Source organism: Glycine soja, chromosome 10 (genome assembly GCF_004193775.1).
Source record: "Glycine soja cultivar W05 chromosome 10, ASM419377v2, whole genome shotgun sequence".
Taxonomy (NCBI): Eukaryota; Viridiplantae; Streptophyta; class Magnoliopsida; order Fabales; family Fabaceae; genus Glycine; species Glycine soja.
This window is the reverse complement of record NC_041011.1, coordinates 23,624,265-23,640,372: the sequence shown is the minus strand read 5'-3', so window position 1 is coordinate 23,640,372 and position 16,108 is coordinate 23,624,265. Positions and strand designations below refer to the sequence as shown.

The window sequence follows — 16,108 nt, the reverse complement described above, 5'->3', positions numbered from 1 at the left end:
ATATGAACATGTCACAGTCTTATTGAGAGTATAATTATCAGCATGATGCCTAAAAAAACATAAAAATAGGAAGACTAGCAGTTTTAATCATCGAAGACATACGACATCATAAGCCATACTTAAACAACGCTTCTCACTAAGTGATGATCCCACATTGGGCATGTGTAGAAGTTCATACAAACTACCTTTGCAAATCAAGGAAAATTTGCATAAGAGTATCACACAAAGCCTATACTAAGCACATAAGCAAGGAACAAAATGTTCACTGTTTCAAGAAATTATTGTACCTTGACAAATATTCTGTTACTATTGATAACTTTGAGGGTTGAATAACTGCACCCATCAAAAGTACAATATTTGGATGCCGGAGGCGCTTCATGAGTGAGACCTATGAAATAAATTGGGCTGCTAAAGTGCAATCAACAAGGACAAATTTTTTTATATGTGCAAATCTAGTGCAAAATCATTCCCCAGCCTCATTTGAAAATACAAAAAAGAACATGGATATAACTTATCAAAAACAATAATAATGTTGTGCATACCTCCTTTAGAAATTCTTCAAATCGTCCAGGATCAAAACCTTGCACTTTAAGAATCTTCACAGCAACATCCTAAAATGGTAGATAGTTAGGAGAGGAAAGAAAAAGAAAAAAAAATAGGGCTAGAGGCAGTGTTTGCTGCTTGCAAATTACATAATGGTTCTAGCAAGGTTCTCATTAAATGGGAGAATCTTATGGATCACAAAAATACTTGGGAGAATTTTCTGGATACCCATAGGTAGTTCCCTATTTTCCACCATGAGGACAAGGTTAAACTGATTGGGGATGGTGTTGATGGGCCATTGACCCACATATATAGAAGAAGAGGAAAGGACCAGAAAAATGGGTCTACCAGTAGTAGTAAAGACCTGTTGGTATGAGTGTAGAGGAGAGAAAAGGGGCAACAATGGAGATAGACATAAGAAAGGAGAAAAGGAATGGAGGAATTGGTTGGAAGAGAAAGGGAAATGCTTAATAGAATGGACAGCTGGCAAGAGGAGATTGGGGAAGAGAATTGGAGAACCACAGCTGTAATGATGAAATAAATCATAGAGGGAAGGGAATGGAATATTATAGGGTATCTGAGAATTTTTGGTAGTGAAGGAGGCTTTTAACAAGGAGTTAGTGTGTGCTATTTCCTTGAGTTTTTTAACTGGTTTTCTTTCCTGTTTGTCTACCCTGTCACGAGAATGACATTTCTAGAGAAATTACACTCAACCCCTTTGTGTTTAGGGCTTATTCATTGGCACCCCTTGGTTAAAATCCCATTACTTTCGCACCACCCAAATCTCACTATTAACTGACGGTGTTAATTTTTTAGTGAAAGGTCCAAAAAAACCTTTTTCTTCCACCCCTCTCTTCATCCCTAATCTTCAACACCAGATCCAAACCCTCAGTAACCTCCTCTTCAACAGAAATCCCTCCACCACCACCACCATGGGCAAAAACCACCATCTCCGTCGCCACTCCCTGCCACATTCTACCTCTCCTGCCTTTGTACAAGCCTCAACTCCTTCAAAAAACTCCATGCCTCCTACCTCATCCACTGCCTCACCAACGACCTCCTCCTGTCCACAAAACTCCTCAGCCTCTAGACCTCCTTTGGTCGTCTCCGCCACGTGCACTCCCTATTCAACCTAAATTAACACCAGATCTCTTCATCCCTAATCTTCATCCTTGAAACACAAAACCAAACCAAGCCCATGCCCTCCAAATCAACACCAGATCTCACCTCCTCTGGCACCAAATCCCTCTTCCACCAGATCTGAATCCTTGCAGTCACTGCTGCCAATGTTCGCTTGCTGCAGTGGAAGAAACTCATGACTGCAAAGGAAGTAGATAAGCAACTTGAAAAAAAAACATTCACTCTAAATCTCACAAACCCTGCCCAACTTCAAGCAAGCTCTAAGAACTAAAAATCCATAAAACCAGCAAGCCCCAATTTTCTGAAAGCACTCTCAGTCCCCATATTCAGCGACAACGGCAGACAAGAAGCAAGCACAGTCATCGTTGTCACCATTCACATTTTTGTCAGAGGAGAGGTGAACGTGATGCTGCTGATGGGGAAGTGGAAGTCATTGTTTTCATCAATCATTTCTACATTTTTAATTTTTCATAGAATTGAAAAGCTAATTTGTTTGGGTTGCTGTTTGAAAAAAAAAATTGTATGTGAGAAACCATAAAAGAAACCTAGATTCATTTGATTCGTTGTTGGCTTGAATTTTGTTTCTTGGAGTGGGAGAAATGTTGTACGTGAATGAATCACCCATTTGGGGATCCAAAAGAAGTGCTGATTGCTTTGAGAAGTTTATTTTAATTTCTATCCATAGATGATGTGCCAAGTTTGGGTTAGTGGTGTTCTGCAAAACACCTTTTACTGTTTCTTCATTTGCTCCATGAGATTTTTTTTAAGGCGAGATTTGTTTGGTTTAGTTTGTTGTTCATGTCCATGACCAACAAAGAACATGGTGTGTGCCTGCAAAGGATGAAGGCAAGGGTATTTTTGTCTAAAATTATCATTAAACAAGCATGTGCATGTCACATGACCTTCTGAAGTTAACTGAATAAACTCTGTTACAGGTCAGGGGGTTTGTGTAATGAAATTGTAAAAATTAGGGGAGGTTTATGTAGGGGTCCAACAACGAGGGAGTGTATTGGGAAAAACCCAAGTCCCACATCGGCTAAAGATAAAGCCACTGAAGAGTATATAAGTGAGGGGCAACCCTCACCCCTTGAGCTAGCTTTTGGATTTGAGTTAGGTCTAAACTCACATTCTAAGAATCTAAGAGGGTGCGAGTGTAATAAGTCCTAAACACAAGAGAGGAGGTGTAATTTGCTCATATTTCTATATAGCGTAAGAAGCTGAGCTCCACTCATCTAAGTTGAATATTATCCAAAATTTAGTTTCTATAGATTTTATACCATAACCCCATCCAACAAAGAAAGGACACCATGAAAACATAAAAACAAAAGTGGGAATGATATTAATTAATGATGGTCATATTGGTAAGTAGGTCTTCTTTCTTTTTCAAACAAATTCAATCGAGTTACGCATTCCCATTCTTAATTTTATCTAAACAATGATTGGCATAGAATTAGCAACAGCAGGAATACAATTATTCTTAAAATATGGACAAATGAATATGTAAAGAATTAAACAAAGAAATTCTTATAGAACCACGCCAGTCTGCACGAAGGAAAGTTCCAAATGACCTTGAAAAACAATTATCGTTGTCCTTATTTGAGTTATTTCATTGTTTCATGACACCTTTTCTCTAAGATAAATAGATTGCTTCGACAGAATCAGTATTTTTTTAGAGTAGATATCACGCATGAGGATTCAAATATAAAACCTGTCCCAATGTTCTCCTTCAAAATAAGTTCACTCCATGGAATATCTAGATCCTCCTCGTCAAGATCAACTTCATGACTTGGGTAATCCATTATTGACCGGTCTACTTCATTGAATGACTCGTATTCCTCTGCACCACAAACTGCATAAGATGGAATATCAAATGTCAAGAACACAATGCCACTACAATAGAAAATAGAGCATACAAAGCATTTTGAGCTTATTAACTAAGAACATATTTGGTAATCTAAACATGACTCAATTCCAATCATGTATGACATGCTCTTTGAGAAAGACACGGTTCCATTCTTTCTTTTTCTACTTTTTATCTGGGATAGGAAAAATGGTTCATTCTTACTCAAAGTAATCAGATGGTTGTTTCCACCAGCATAATTAGCACCCAGAGCTTCAATTTGCTGTAGATCCATTCTGCCACTATGATTAACAGCAGGTCCTGTCATGATGGAAACCAATAATTTTAGAGGTGTATGACCATGTGGACAGAAACCATGTTAATCTCTTTATATTGCTCATACAACCTTTATCTCATGAAACTATTATTATATTATTTCCTCCCTCACCACCCAACAACAAATATTGTATACACTAAGTTGTAACAATCCCACATTGACTATATTGGCAATTAATGTAATTATTGTAAAACTGTTAGGGCAGATTATTAATTAACGTAGATTTACCCATATTTTAGGAAAGTAAATATTCAGTTTAGTCTATATATTGTAATGTTGTGACAGTAGTGTACAGTTTCATTATTCATAAGAAAATATTCAGTCATGTCCTTACCATTTTTGGTTTTGAAAGTTTGTTGATTCATTTCATTGGGATGTATGTGAGTCTGCTAAACATCATCAAGCAACTTTTCTCCTAATCCTGCTGGAAGTATTGAACCTTATGATCCCATTCATATGAATGTGTGGGGGACCTACATCCATCTCTACTATTTCTAGAAACAAATGGTATGTCTCTTTTATTGATAACTGTACTTGCATCACATGACTATTTCTCATGAGAGATAAATCCAAAGTACTTCAATCATTTGTGCATTTTTACCAGGGTTCAGACTCAGTTTGGAAAACCTATTAAACACTTACATTTTTTTTGAAAGGCAAAGTATATAATATATTGATAATCTAAGGGAGAATAATAGCTCCTGTACAAGGTGTACAGATGAACTATACAAAAGCTGCATCGTCAATTGCTCATTCTCTAATGTTACTAGACCACTGATTGAAAGGTAGTGAGAAGTCCTTCTCCAAGTTGGATAACCATGTCCACAATAGAAAAGCTGCGTCGTCAATCACTTTGTTGGCGTCGAAGGAGTCGTTAGAGAATATAATCTTATTCCTCTTCTGCCAAATACTCCAAGTTACTGCCAGCCACCAGCATCTCCATCTAGCAGTTCTAATCCCCCCAGCCATTATCAACCCATGTTGGAGGAAATGTTGCTTTGGATCATTCGGGAAAACTGCAGAGATGTTCAGCCATGATACTGATTCCTACCAGATAGGAATGATTTTCCTGCAATGAAAGAACAAGTGTCCTGCATCCTCTTCCATATTTCTACAAAATGGGCAGCTCCTATCCACAACCTCGATTTGTCTCCTATGCAAATTTATTTTAGAAGGCAGCCTGTTCCTGAGTAATCTCCACGCAAATACTGCATATTTAGATGGCACCTTTAGTTTCCACATCTCCTCAAAGGCCTCATCCTGTATCCCGTCAACTTCTATCCCCCTCATTAGATTATAAGCATTTTGCGTCGTGTATTGCCCTGTATTATCTGCCAACCACACCCATTCATCCCTTCTATTTAGCTGTATAGTCCTACTATCGATGTCTCTTAGGAAATTAGTGACCATTGGTATCTCATTGTCAAACAATGTCTGCCTCCATGATAAGTTCCACTCCCATTCCTCATCCCTAAAACCTCCCATCTGCTGGATTAGTTGATTCTGTTGGCACGAGATTAGGTAAACAAGGCTTTAGATATGGTTTTGTTCGTTTCAAAGGGGTAGAGGATGAGGATAGCTTGGAGAGATGACTTGATAATAATATTTTCATAGAAGGAATGAAGTTGTTTGTTAACAAACCAAAATTTCAGAGAGGAGGTATCAAGGACGCCACGACTCATGCAGGAACAGTTAATAGAGCAGGAATGGAACGCAGGGAGTCTGAAAACAGAAGGCACGATCCCATCCCATATCCCAAGCTCAAATCATACGTGGAAGTTTTGAAGGGCAACCATATGGAGGATGATAAGGCTTCGAATGAGTCAATGTTTAGGATGGTGGACGCAGAAGCTAAAAAAGACTCAATAATCATTCAGACAACAAAGAAGAACACAAGGTGGCTAGAGAATATATGGGTGGGGCATATGAAAAACAAAGCTATGTTTGAGAGGGTGGCTGAGGAGGTCCAAGGGGTGTTTGGAATAGAGATGAAGACTACATACTGGGGGGACGACTTAGTTCTCCTACACGACTTGGATGATGACAGAGCCTAGGAACTTAATCGCCGAGAACAAGAAAATGGACGAACTCCTTTTATCTCTATCCAAAGATGGTTGCCAGAGCTGCAGTCGTCTCATTGTCTAACATGGATATACATCTAGGGCATTCCTCTAACGGCATGGGATGAGGAGAACTTCGCAAAACTGGTTTCGGGCTATGGAGAGCTCATCGAGCTCGATGAAGAGACAAGGGACAGAACAAGGATGGATGTGGCGCGCGTTTTAGTTCGCACAAAGGAGAAGCCGAACATAGTCCGATCTCTGATAGCCAACATGGATGGAACGAAGCACCAGCTAGAGATGAGGGAGGAAATGGGGGATTGGGTGGGGAAGAAGGACGCGCCTGCTGGAATCGGAGAGATTCCCACCATCGCCGTTCACTACGGCCTTGGCGGAATCAGACGAAGAGCTAACCAATCGTGTCTCCGACGGAGGATCCTCTGTCAAATTTTCCGACGACACTCCTCGGCTCAGGTCTGGCCTCCTCCATAGTCGGTGGCGACAGTGGGCCAAAGCTCTCAACCTTTGGAGCACGGAAATCGAACCTCCAACAGATGATGAAGTGGAGCCTGATCTTTGCTGCGCATCTCAGTCTGAACCTGCAAGAATGACAGATGATGGTCTGTTAAAAGAGGATCATAATGGTCCTCTTCTCCCTAACTTGCATGCAAATGGAAAGGTTGACCCTAGGGATATCTGTCCTAGCCAACCTTATGACAGAAATGAGGATATAGCAGCTGAAGACAAAGAAGAAGCTAACACAGACAAGAGGGCTTGCTTTTGGGCTACGCAAGATAACCCTGTAGTTAATACCCTTCAGACCCTTCCAATGGTCAATAAGGATTCGAATTTTGTGATTTCAAATGACAGGGGCACAGAAAATAGATCTCTGACTTTGGTGGAGGATAGGAGGGACCAGAAGTTGGGCCTTGTTACTAAGGGCCCATTCCTAAAAGGAGGTGTAGCAGAAAATGTTAAAGTTTATGCTAGGAGAAAGGAGGGTGTTAAAGAAAAATCCAAGGCCCAAATAAATTTAGACCCAACCTTATGTTCCATCAGAGAAGAGGGTGAGCCAAGTACTTTGGATCTTGGGGATAACTCAGCAGCCCACTATGATGTTGGTGCCCAACCCGAACCAGCAATAGCCACCTTGGATACAACTTTGTTTCAACCTCAGCTCAGCCCTACCCTTCCATGCAACTCAAACAAACAGAATAAGGAGGCCCAAGAGAGTGTTTTTTGGGATGTAGCCAGAGATTTAGGAATGACTTTCGAAGAGAATTCAGGCAACATAGTCAACATGAAGAATGAATTAAAACAAGCTGACATATCAACAACACCACAAGCTGTGATGGGAAAGGAACAACTTGACTCATGAATATTCTGTCCTACAATTCTAGAGGGTTGGGTAATGGTATCAAATGGTCAGCTATCAAGAAGCTGACCTTATCAAATAAAATTGATATCATGTGCATCCAAGAAACCAAAAAGGAGTCTATAGATAAAAAGCTTTGTCAGTATTTATGGGGTGATAGTAGTGTAACTTGGGAGTGTGTTCCCTCATCTAATGCAGCTGGGGGCCTACTGTGCATTTAGAATAATGATTCTTTTATGGTAGAAAGGAGGGTAGTGGGGAGGGGTTTCATAATGTTGGAAGGCTGGTGGATTAAAGAGAACAAGAAGGTATTCACCATTAATGTATATGCTCCCTGCGATTTACAAGGGAAGAGAGATCAATGGGAACAACTTCTGCAGCTGAAATCCTCCTATCAAGAAGGCTTGTGGTGTATCTTAGGTGACTTCAACTCGATAAGACACCAACATGAGAGACTGAGTTCATCTCAGTCAGTGAGTAACTCCACTAGCATTACTGAATTTAACTCCTGGATTTCTGATATGGCTGTTGAGGAGGTTAGGTCTATTGGGAGAAAGTTCACTTGGTGCAGACCTAATGGTGGAAGCATGAGCAAGCTAGACAGGTTTTTCTTATCTGATAATTGGTTGTCTCAATGGCCAGATACCACTCAGTTTGTGTTGGAAATGGATTTCTCTGACCACTGCCCTATCCTCTTGAGGTCTATAAACATTGATTGGGGACCTAAGCCTTTCAAGATCATGGATTGGTGGCTGAAGGATAAGGGTTTCCAGAAGATGGTGGCTCTCAAATGGGGCAATTATCACCCTCATGGTTGGGGAGGTTATGCTCTTAAGCAAAAGCTGAAGTTCATTAAAGGTTGCATAAGGCAGTGGAGCCTCTCCAATGGTGTTACTAATGCCGATAAGATTCAGAATTTAAAGAGGGATCTTAATGCTTTGGAGGTAGGTATTCATGATAGAACATTGTCCCAAGCTGAAGTGGAGCTCAAGAAATCCCTCCAGGAGCAGCTTTGGTTTGCAGCAAATGCCTATGAATCCATGTTGAGGCAAAAGGCCAGAGTGAAGTGGTTAAAGGAAGGGGACAGAAATTCTACTTATTTCCATAAACAGATTAACTATAGAAGGAGGCGCAATGCTATTCAGGGGCTGATCATTGATGGTGCATGGGTCCATGATCCTAGCAGTGTTAAAAGTGCAGCTTTAACCCATTTCAAAGACAGATTCTCTGAACAGAATTTTAATAGACCAACCCTAGATGGTGTTCAATTTCCTTCCCTTAGCCAAGGAGAGAAAGAAAGCCTTGTTGTTAGATTCTCTGAATTGGAAATCACCTCAGCTATATTGGACTGTGGTAGAGATAAAAGTCCTGGTCCCGACGGACTCAATTTCAACTTTATTAAGCAATTTTGGAAGATCTTGAAACCTGATTTTATTAGGTTTTTGGATGAGTTCTATATCAATGGCACTTTTCCAAAAGGAAGCAATGCATCTTTCATAGCCCTTATCCCCAAGATAAATAACCCACAATCTCTCGATGACTATAGACCCATCTCTCTTATAGGGTGTGTCTATAAAGTTGTGTCCAAGATTCTTGCTAAGAGGTTGGCCCTTGTATTACCTCACCTCATTGATGAAAGGAAAACAACTTTTATGAAGGGAAGACACATTCTTCATGGTGTGATGATTTCTAATGAGGTTATAGATGAAGCCAAATCAAAAAATAAACCTTGTATGGTTTTCAAGGTGGATTTTGAAAAAGCTTATGACTCGGTCTCTTGGGGTTTTCTTAATTATATGATGATGAGGATGGGATTTTGCGAAAGGTGGAGAAAATGGATTAATGGATGTTTATCTAGTGCATCAATATCCATTTTTATCAATGGCAGCCCTTCTAAGGAGTTTGTCCCCGAGAGAGGCTTAAGGCAGGGAGATCCCCTTGCTCCTTTCCTTTTCAATTTAGTAGTTGAAGGCCTTACAGGTTTGATGAGGACAGCCATTTCTAAGAATATGTTCAGCAGTTATCAAGTGGGGAGGCATAAGGAGGAGGTTAATATTCTGCAATATGCAGATGACACTCTATTTTTTGGGACTGCAACTATGGATAATGTTAAAGTCCTAAAATCTATTCTGAGATGCTTTGAAATGGTTTCCGGCCTCAAGATCAATTATGCTAAAAGTCAGTTTGGTTGTTTGGGAAAATCAGAGGGTTGGTGCAGGGATGCAGCTCACTTCCTTAACTATAGTCAGCTGGTTTTTCCTTTTTCTTACCTTGGAATTCCAATGGGGTCTAATCCTAAAAGCTGGAGTGTTTGGCAGCCTATTATCAGCAAGTTTGATGCCAAGCTTGCAAAATGGAAGCAAAGATATCTCTCTATCGATGGCAGAATAACCCTCATTAATTTTGTTTTAACAGCCTTACCCATTTACTTGCTGTCTTTTTTCAGAATCCCTAAAAAAGTGGTTCACAAGATAGTCTCTATTCAGAGAAACTTTCTTTGGAGAGGTGGCAATGAGGCAGCAAAGATCCCTTGGGTCAAGTGGCACTACTAAAAAAAAAGCTTTCTACATCGCCCAATTAACATCGGTTATAGCTAAAACCGATGTTAGCGAAAGCGTAGTGGCATTTTGTAAATAAGTAGACTTAGTTAACATCGGTTTTTCCAAAACCGATGTTAGTATGCCGTTGTTAACATCGGTTTTGTAAAAACCGATGTTATCGAGTCGATGTTAACATCGGTTTTATTATAACCGATGTTACGTAGTTGATGTTAACATCGGTTATTTTTAAAAAACCGATGTTGTTATCATTATATATTAAACTTCTGAAATTGCACAACCCGCGCGCTTGAACCCTATCGTTCTTCTTCTTTCTCCTTGTGTCAAAGTCGCCTACGCTTGCGTGACTGCAACCACATTGTGGAGATCGTGTTTGTGGAGATCGTCTTTGCCACTTATCCATTAAGGTACGTCCTTTCATTTTAACATTAGGCGTTCATCGTTTTAACATTTGCTCACTTTCGCAGGTCGAAGAAAAGTAGGAAAGGAAAGAGTCCCACAAAGGGTACTCCCAGGGTGTTATTGTTGTTTCTCCTTCTGCCTGAGTTCGTGTTTGTCGCAAACTGGGCTGCGCTTTTGTGACTGCAACCACATTGTCGAGTTCGTGTTTGTGGAGTTCGTGTCTGCGCTTCCATCGAAGGTATGTCTCTGTTGTATGTTAATGATGAAAATCCATTGTTCAATGGTCTGTCTCTGTTGTGATGTTTCAAAACCCTAGTTAGGCACAAAGGGTTAATCGTAACTGAATGTGTAGTGATTTAGGACCATATGTAACTGCCTTAAGCAGTTATTGCAGAATAAATTATGGAGTAACAGCAGGGGGGTTAGGCAGTTTTTAGTGGGTTTTCAGGAAGGGAGAGATGAGGCTGTCAAATTTACATAGAGGGTTTCAGGGACAAAGCTTTGATTTACATATTGAATTTCATCCAAATTTTTGACAAGTCATTGTTACTTCCATGAATATTGATATTGTATCATGCTTAATTATATGCATTTGCTTATTCTGATCATTGTGTGTTGTGTGATTATTTCTTCCATGCAGGTACATGATTCCTATTTGTTGTGAGAGTGAAATGATGGGCAGCAGCACCAACTGAGGTGAGTTTATATTTCCTTTTTTTTGTCTTTATCTTTGTTAGTTTGCTATATATTTTTTATTTTATATGTTTGAGTTTTAAATGTGTAAAAAATAGAAATAGAAAGGTCTGTTGATTGCTTAGGAATTCCTTGTTGTTTCATGGCATTCCTTTTGAACCTCAAAAGGTGCTAGATGATGCCTTAATTCTACCTTGGTCCTGGCTAAAATGTGGAGAGAAAGGTTTCAATACATCATTTAACCATTGGTCTACCAATCTTATGATGGCCTTTGGTTAAATTTCTGATTATATGTATTGGGGTCCTTGTGCTGGGTTATTGTTGGGTTTGTTTTGCTTTTTGGAAGGTGGCACTTTTGTGTCTTGTATCTTTTATTTTCAGTACCTGTGGTACTGTTCTGTTTAATTATTTTTTTTTTGAACTGCAAAGATAATTTATATTGATAATTAGAAGTACTAGTGGTACTACAGATTACAAAGAGACATTACATCAGAAAAATAGCCATATAGGCACCCAACAAAATACAGCATATAAAACCAGCCCTTCCTAATAGTGTTAAATAAATACTAAAGACATTGCTGAGGCATCTTTGAGTACAAATCTGGAAATTGATCTTTGAGTGGAATTCCATCCTCAGCCCAGACATCTTCCCAGAACAAAATTTGATCACCCCTACCCATCTTCTAGCAGAATTGTTTAGAGACTGCAGTCATATTGTGATCTTGATTGAGTGCCTTTAGGTCAGCCCACTAGGTGGAGAAATGCTGTTTGTGAGGCCCCTGATCCAATCCTCTCCAGCCCTGATATTTAGAAATCAGGATCCTATTCCACAGCTGTTCTGGTTGGTGAAACATGTACCATTTCCACTTGATTAGTAGAGAATTATTTAAAATTCTCAAATCTTTGATCCCCAATCCTCCTACATCTCTAGAAGCACAGCATTGTGTCCAAGATACCCATGCAATCTTCTTCTGTTTAATATTAATATACATATTTTTGCCTTCCAAAAAAAAAAGGATAATCCAGTTGTCTGCAATGCAGGATATTAGCTGCTTCCAGAGCCCAATTGACTCCACCACCTATAATCCCAAACTGAGTTTTGCCAAAATTAATGTTTACACCATAAGCTAATTCAAATCCTCTTAGTAAAGCCTTTAGAAGTAGAACAGATTTTAACATATCAAACTTTTTAAAAGTAGAACACATTCTGGAACTTAAATGAAATCAAAAGGTTAAAAAGGAAAGACCAATATAAAACATAATATAAATGGAAGCATGAGCTATATAAGCAAGCTGGAAAAAAAAACTGGACAAGGAAGCATTTCAAACTTTACAGTGACTGGGTAATTAGGTTAATGGGTGGACAGGCAGGTTGTAGTTTTACTAATTCGTTTGCTATCCATGTGGTGGTATTAAGATGGGCACTGTTATTGTCTATAATTGAAATATAGTATAATTGTTTTTTTTTTCTTCTTAAAATTTGAACCGGCGCTATCATTCTTTGAATGCCATCATATACCTTTAATGATTCACATCTAAATTGGTCCCTATTTAATTAAATTAATTAGTTATTGCTTTAGTTTGACTGGATAGAAGTATGATATGTATTTTTAAAAAATTGTCCATGAGTTGTTTGATAGAATGACTGAAAAAGGCTTTAAATACACTCTCAGTATAATGTCTTTTGAGAGTCAATGTATCACCATGAAGTGAGAGTCATATTGTTGATAAAAGGCTTTAAATACACTGTGGCTAATTTCTGTATGGTTTTTTTTAGGGCTATCATTTACTACTGCTAATTGGCGTTGCTGTGGAAGCGCTTTGATTATATCTTTGAAGCCTCAAAGTCAGGTATTTATATCTTTGATTCGAAAACTAATTTGAAATTGTTGTTGTATGCATTACTGGTATATTTGTAACTTATGTTATGCCTATCTACATGACCTTACTTACATTGGACTGATATCTTTGAAGTATTTACTGTGATTTAAAGATGCAGATGCTCCAGTTCCTGTACCCACTGATGAGGTTTCCTTAGTGGGGCAGGCACTTCACACCTTCCTTGCTTGGCCGACACATCTGGTCAAGTCTTTATCACACCAGGTACTTATTGTCCTTACTATATGTTTCTTCTTTTCAAATTAATTCATCAAGCGTGCCTCAAATTTGGCTATTTAACTTTGTTTCATGAACAGATAGTTGTGTCTCCGCCAAAACCACCTCTGAAGCCCGATCCGGAGGTCGATGATCCGCTTTATCTGATGACATTGACCATCCCAGAGCTTTTCTTGAGGCCTTATCAGGTTAGATGGGATGCCACTGTGTTCGGGGTCGTTAATCCAGATTTCCCCCTGTACATAAAGCACGAAGACCTCTCCGAAATCGCACACGGTGGTCAATGTCTCAGCATATCAGTGTTACAGTTGCGGATTCTGTAAGTCTTTATATAAAAGGCTTTTATTTACCTAAGTTATGGCTTTCAATTCATAAATATTTAACTTTGACTTAACATAAACAGGCATCTCACTAAAACATGTATGCGAGCGGGGAATTCTGATATCTATGGATTCCTCGAGCCTCAGTCCATTCAGAGGTCTGGGCAATCGCAGTTTGAATCTGAAAGTTACATAAAGAGTTGGATGCAGAGTTCACAACGCGATGTGTATCTTGGAGCCTACCTAAATGGGTAAGTCACAAAATAACAAAATAACAAAATTTAATTAATGTTTACTAATGTACTAACCCATTTTAGGTTCCACTGCAGCGGACACTGGCAGATGGTGGTCATCCTGCCCAAGGAACACTTAGTTGTCTGGTTTTGTTCATTGCATAACAGGCCAGACAACTACCTTAAGGAGATTATTAATAGGTTAGTGTTCTTTTCAATACATTTGCATTGTAATACCTCAACGTACAACACCAGTTTTTAATTGTTACTCATATGGAACAGTGCTATCAAGGGTCTTGATGATGCTCCACAACCTAAATCAAAGGCTCCTGCTAGGTGGATTGTCGTCAAGGTACGTCATTTACATAAAACTTCCACTTATATATATTTCTTTATGTGTCTGTACACTAGTTGTTTAATTAATATCAAAATTTCATTATGTATTTAGTGCAATAGACAAAAAGGAACTATTGAGTGCGGCTACTATGTGATGCACTGGATGTCCACCATCATTTTAGGAACTTTTAGAAATAATTGGGAAGCGGTAAGTTTATTTCAAAGAAAATCGATTTATTTATAATTTGTATTACATTATTAACTTAATATGATTTATTTAATCATGCAGTATTTTAACAATCATAGATCATTGGAGCCTGAGAGATTAAAAGCATTGCGGATCCAGTGGGCACAGTTTTATCTCCGAGTTAGAGATCAGGCCTAGGATTTAGGGACATTTTTTTACATTTTTTACATTTTCTATGTAACATGAACATTGAATTCATTTGTTGATTGTTCTTTATAATATATAAATCAATTATTTGATGTTTATTATCATTAAAACTGCTTGAAAGCAGAATAAAATGTTTATTTGCTGTGAATTGGACCTCCTAAAATTGCATTTGACAGGTACAATTTTGGGTTTACTGTAAAAACAGAAAGTATATATATAAAAAAATACTTGAAAACAACATCGGTTATTAACAAAAACCGATGTTAATATCATAACCAACATCGGTTATAATAGAAAACTGATGTTAACGTTTGTATATTAACATCGGTTTTTTGTGTATAACCGATGTCAGCGTTTGTATTTTAACATCGGTTATCTGTAGATAACCGATGTCAACTATTGTACATTAACATCGGTTAATTATAAATAACCGATGTGAATATTTGAATATTAACATCGGTTACTTATAATTAACCGATGTTATACACAAAGAACTACACCAAATAAGTGTATGCATCATCAACGTTGACATCGGTTTTCTAGCAAAACCGATGTTAAGGGCATATATTAACATCGGTTTTTTTAGAAAACCGATGTTAAACTAACATATTAACATCGGTTTTACTGGAAAACCGATGTCAACGTTCATCATGCGTACACTTTTTTTGTTGTTGTTCATTGTGTTTAACATCGGGTATTTAGAGAACCGATGTTGTCATATGTATGTTAACATCGATTCTCCAAAACCGATGTTAACATTCATACATTCAACATCAGTTTTAGAACCGATGTAGAATGTTCTAAATAACCGATGTTGAAAGTGTATTTTCTAATAGTGTGGGATACAATTTGTCTCCCTAAGAATAAAGGGGGGTTAGGGATTAAAGACTTGAACAAGTTTAATGAGGCCTTGCTTGGCAAATGGGGCTGGGAGTTGGTGAATAATCAGAACCAGCTTTGGGCTAGAATCTTGATGTCCAAGTATGGTGGATGGAATGCTTTATTCTATGGTAGAAATAGTACAGACTCCTCTTCTTGGTGGAAGGATTTAAAATCTGTTTTCCAACATCAACATAATAATAGTCTGATCAGTAACTTGAGTTGGAAGGTGGGTAATGGGGCCAAAATTAAGTTTTGGAAGGATAAGTGGAGGGAGGATGAATTAACCCTCCAAGACAAATATCCTGCCCTGTATCAAGTCAGTTATCAGCAAGATTCTACTATCAGCTTAATGGGCCACTTCTTTGACAATAGATGGGAATGGAAGATGCATTGGAGGAGAAATTTCTTTGATCACAAAATTAATATGGTAGCAGCTTCCATGGATGACATTGATGATGTTCAGATCCACCTCTCTAGCTTGGATTCTCTTATTTGGAGGGTTGATCCTAGTGGGGCTTATTCCACAAAGTCAGCCTACAATCTCTTGAAGGGTGAGGGTAGTTTTGATAATGAAGACAGCGTTTCCAAGATTATTTGGAATCTGAAAATTCCCCCAAGGGCAATTGCTTTCTCTTGGAGAATTTTCAAAAACAGATTGCCTACTAAAGCTAATCTGAGAAGGAGACAGGTGGAGTTGCCTTCCTATAGATGCCCTTTATGTGATCTTAAAGAGGAAAGTGTCGGCCACATCATGTTCTCTTGCACAAGAACTAGGAGTCTTTGGTGGGAGGCTTTGAGCTGGGTCAATAGAGTGGGCCCTTTCCCCTTTGAGCCTAAGAATCATTTCATGCAATTCTCTCATTGGAATAGGAAAAGCTAT

The 16,108-nt window shown here is 38.6% G+C and overlaps 1 long non-coding RNA gene across 1 annotated transcript; it reads left to right on the top strand.

Moving 5' to 3' along the window:
* Nucleotides 1-10,442: 10,442 nt before the first annotated feature.
* Nucleotides 10,443-12,862, top strand: LOC114370483. Its single transcript, XR_003657839.1, has 3 exons — nucleotides 10,443-10,493; nucleotides 10,896-10,951; nucleotides 12,726-12,862. It is a non-coding gene; the product is annotated as an uncharacterized LOC114370483 (long non-coding RNA).
* Nucleotides 12,863-16,108: the final 3,246 nt, after the last annotated feature.